Source organism: Oncorhynchus nerka, unplaced genomic scaffold (genome assembly GCF_034236695.1).
Source record: "Oncorhynchus nerka isolate Pitt River unplaced genomic scaffold, Oner_Uvic_2.0 unplaced_scaffold_1166, whole genome shotgun sequence".
NCBI lineage: Eukaryota > Metazoa > Chordata > Actinopteri > Salmoniformes > Salmonidae > Oncorhynchus > Oncorhynchus nerka.
The window spans coordinates 74,010-78,615 of NW_027040169.1; the positions used below are offsets into that span (position 1 = coordinate 74,010).

The 4,606-nt window shown below is 45.8% G+C and overlaps 3 non-coding genes across 3 annotated transcripts; all 3 read right to left on the minus strand.

Moving 5' to 3' along the window:
- Window positions 1-3,020: 3,020 nt before the first annotated feature.
- Window positions 3,021-3,093, minus strand: trnaf-gaa (transfer RNA phenylalanine (anticodon GAA)). Its single transcript has one exon. It is a non-coding gene; the product is annotated as a tRNA-Phe (tRNA).
- Window positions 3,094-3,175: 82 nt separating this feature from the next.
- On the minus strand, window positions 3,176-3,249 carry trnai-aau (transfer RNA isoleucine (anticodon AAU)). The gene has a single exon. It is a non-coding gene; the product is annotated as a tRNA-Ile (tRNA).
- A 1,032-nt stretch (window positions 3,250-4,281) lies between these two features.
- Window positions 4,282-4,355, minus strand: trnai-aau (transfer RNA isoleucine (anticodon AAU)). Its single transcript has one exon. It is a non-coding gene; the product is annotated as a tRNA-Ile (tRNA).
- Window positions 4,356-4,606: the final 251 nt, after the last annotated feature.

Consider the following 4,606-nt stretch of genomic DNA (forward strand, 5'->3'; position numbering starts at 1 on the left):
GAGGCTACGCTAATGCAGAGGAGATTGGAATGACAAGTGGACTACACGTCTCGAATGTTCAGAAAGTTGCTTACGTAGCAAGAATCTAATTGACTAAAATGATTAAAATGATACAGTACTGCTGAGGTAGGCTAGCTGCGTTGTTGACACTACACTAATCAAGTCGTTCCGTTGAGTGTGAAGTTTCTACAATGCTGCTATTCGGGGCTAGCTGGCTAGCTAGCAGTGTTGGTTACGTTACGTTGCGTTAGGAGAACGACAATAGCTGGCTAGCTAACCTAGAAAATCGCTCTAGACTACACAATTATCTTTGAAACAAAGACGGCTATGTAGCTAGCTATGTAGCTAGCTACGATCAAACAAATCACACCGTTGGGACTGTAATGAAATGAAATGAAAATGTGATACTACCTGTGGAAAGCGGAATGCGACCGGAATGCGAAAGTTCTATTCAGTAGACGTTGGCTGGCTGTTGGCTAGCTAGGAGTGTCTCCTACGTTAAGGAACAAAATAGCTGGCTAGCTAACCTCGGTAAATTAAGATAATCACTCTAAGACTACACACTCTAAACTACACAATTATCTTGGATACGAAGACAGCAAAGACAACTATGTAGCTAGCTAATACTACACTAATCAAGTCGTTCAGTTGAGTGTGATAGTTACTACAGTGCTACGGTAGCCGGTGAACGTATGCTAGCTGGCTAGCTGCTAGGCAGATAGGAGGACGACGAAATAAGATAATAACGCAATTATCACTCTAAGACTCCACACTCTAAACTACACAATTATCTTGGATACGAAGACAGCAAAGACAACTATGTAGCTAGCTAACACTACACTAATCAAGTCGTTCAGTTGAGTGTGATAGTTACTACAGTGCTACGGTAGACGGTGAACGTGTTGGGCAGATAGGAGGACGACGAAATACGATAAAACATGCGGTCTCTCCTTCACTGCAGCCGAGGTGAGTATGACATTTAAACGTGTTAACCCTCGCAAGGCTGCAGGCCCAGACGGCATCCCCAGCCGCGCCCTCAGAGCATGCGCAGACCAGCTGGCCGGTGTGTTTACGGACATATTCAATCAATCCCTATACCAGTCTGCTGTTCCCACATGCTTCAAGAGGGCCTGATTGTTCCTGTTCCCAAGGCTAAAGCTAAGGTAACTGAGCTAAACGACTACCGCCCCGTAGCACTCACTTCCGTCATCATGAAGTGCTTTGAGAGACTAGTCAAGGACCATATCACCTCCACCCTACCTGACACCCTAGACCCACTCCAATTTGCTTACCGCCCAAATAGGTCCACAGACGATGCAATCTCAACCACACTGCACACTGCCCTAATCCATCTGGACAAGAGGAATACCTATGTGAGAATGCTGTTCATCGACTACAGCTCGGCATTCAACACCATAGTACCCTCCAAGCTCGTCATCAAGCTCGAGACCCTGGGTCTCGACCCCGCCCTGTGCAACTGGGTACTGGACTTCCTGACGGGCCGCCCCCAGGTGGTGAGGGTAGGCAACAACATCTCCTCCCCGCTGATCCTCAACACTGGGGCCCCACAAGGGTGCGTTCTGAGCCCTCTCCAGTACTCCCTGTTCACCCACGACTGCGTGGCCACGCACGCCTCCAACTCAATCATCAAGTTTGCGGACGACACAGCAGTGGTAAGCTTGATTACCAACAACGACGAGACGGCCTACAGGGAGGAGGTGAGGGCCCTCGGAGTGTGGTGTCAGGAAAATAACCTCACACTCAACGTCAACAAAACTAAGGAGATGATTGTGGACTTCAGGAAACAGCAGAGGGAACACCCCCCTATCCACATCGATGGAACAGTAGTGGAGAGGATAGCAAGTTTTAAGTTCCTCGGCATACACATCACAGACAAACTGAATTGGTCCACTCAGACAGACAGCATCGTGAAGAAGGCGCAGCAGCGCCTCTTCAACCTCAGGAGGCTGAAGAAATTCGGCTTGTCACCAAAAGCACTCACAAACTTCTACAGATGCACAATCGAGAGCATCCTGGCGGGCTGTATCACCGCCTGGTACGGCAACTGCTCCGCCCTCAACCGTAAGGCTGTCCAGAGGGTAGTGAGCTCTGCACAACGCATCACCGGGGGCAAACTACCTGCCCTCCAGGACACCTACACCACCCGATGTTACAGGAAGGCCATAAAGATCATCAAGGACATCAACCACCCGAACCACTGCCTGTTCACCCCGCTATCATCCAGAAGGCGAGGTCAGTACAGGTGCATCAAACCTGGGACCGAGAGACTGAAAAACAGCTTCTATCTCAAGGCCATCAGACTGTTAAACAGCCACCACTAACATTGAGTGGCTGCTGCCAACACACTGTCATTGACACTGACCCAACTCCAGCCACTTTAATAATGGGAATTGATGGGAAATGATGTAAATATATCACTAGCCACTTTAAACAATGCTACCTTATATAATGTTACTTACCCTACATTATTCATCTCATATGCATACGTATATACTGTACTCTACATCATCGACTGCATCCTTATGTAATACATGTATCACTAGCCACTTTAACTATGCCACTTTGTTTACTTTGTCTACATACTCATCTCATATGTATATACTGTACTCGATACCATCTACTGTATGCTGCTCTGTACCATCACTCATTCATATATCCTTATGTACATATTCTTTATCCCCTTACACTGTGTATAAGACAGTAGTTTTGGAATTGTTAGTTAGATTACTGTTACATTACATTTACATTTGTTTATCACTGCATTGTCGGAACTAGAAGCACAAGCATTTCGCTACACTCGCATTAACATCTGCTAACCATGTGTATGTGACAAATAAATTTTGATTTGATTTGATTTGATTTGGTGTCAAAATGTCAGATGAAGAAGCAAGACATTACTTACTTTCAGAGGAGCAGCGTAGCACACACCATTGAGGCCCACAAACAAAGCTGTGGAAAGTTTCCTTGATGCCAGGGCATAAAGAAAGAACAAATACAGATGCCAAAACCCAGGATCGAACCAGGGATGTTTAGATCTTCAGTCTAACGCTCTCCCAACTGAGCTATTCCGGCAATTCACTCAACATAATTCTGTGGCACCCTTGACAATTCACATGCATGTGACTCATAATTTTGACACTCAAAATGTACATAATAGCCAGTATGGGGATCGAACCCATGACCTTGGCGTTATTAGCACCACACTCTAACCAACTGAGCTAACCAGCCATTTGCTATTTTGCTCAATTGTTGAAATGCACCGAGCCTCTGCAAGTGCTGGCACGTCAACAAACAAGTCCACCAACAGCATAGCCTGACAAGACTGGACCCTCTTGGTTGCTTCTTGCGGAAATTCCAAACGGCTGGGGAATTAGCTCAAATGCTTTGCACGCGTGAGGTAGTGGGATCGATGCCCACATTCTCCAAAAGCACATTGTTTTATGGATCCAAGAAAACTCCAGTTCACACTTCATGCAGCCTTGTCTTACGACAACCTACTGTCATGTAAACAATGACAAGAAACTGTCATGTAACAATGACAAGAAACTCTCATGTAACACTGATGTCACAATGTCAGATGAAAAAGAAAGACATTACTTACTTTCAGAGAGCAGCGTATCACACACTCTAACCAACTGAGCTAACCGGCCGCTGGATACAGAGCACAATTGTTGAGATGCACCGAGCCTCTGCAAGTGCTGGAGCGCAAACTAACAAGTCCACCAACAGCATAGCCTGACAAGACTGGACACTCTTGGTTGCTCCTTGTGGCAATTCCAAACAGCTGGGGAATTTGATCAATTGGTATTGTGTTTGCTTAGCATGCTATAGGTAGTGGGATCGATGCCCGCATTCCCCAAAAACACATTTTTTGTGGATCCAAGAAAGCTGCAGTTCACACTTCATGCAGCCTTGTCTTACGACAACCTACTGTCATGTAGCAATGACAAGCAACTTTAATGTAACACTGATGTCAAAATGTCAGATGAAAAAGCAAGACATTACTTACTTTCAGAGGAGCAGCGTAGCACACACCATTGAGGCCCACAAACAAAGCTGTGGAAAGTTTCCTTGAAGCCAGAGCATAAAGAAAGAACAAATACAGATGCTGAAACCCAGGATCGAACCAGGGACCTTTAGATTTCAGTCTAACGCTCTCCCAACTGAGCTATTCCAGCAATTCACTCAACATAATTCTGTGGCACCCTTGACAATTCACATGCATGTGACTTATAATTTTGACACTCAAAATGTACATAATAGCCAGTATGGGGATCAAACCCATGACCTTGGCGTTATTAGCACCACACTCTAACCAACTGAGCTAACCGGCCATTTGCTATTTTGCTCAATTGTTGAAATGCACCGAGCCTCTGCAAGTGCTGGCACGTCAACAAACAAGTCCACCAACAGCATAGCCTGACAAGACTGGACCCTCTTGGTTGCTTCTTGCGGAAATTCCAAACGGCTGGGGAATTAGCTCAAATGCTTTGCACGCGTGAGGTAGTGGGATCGATGCCCACATTCTCCAAAAGCACATTGTTTTATGGATCCAAGAAAACTCCAGTTCACACTTCATGCAGCC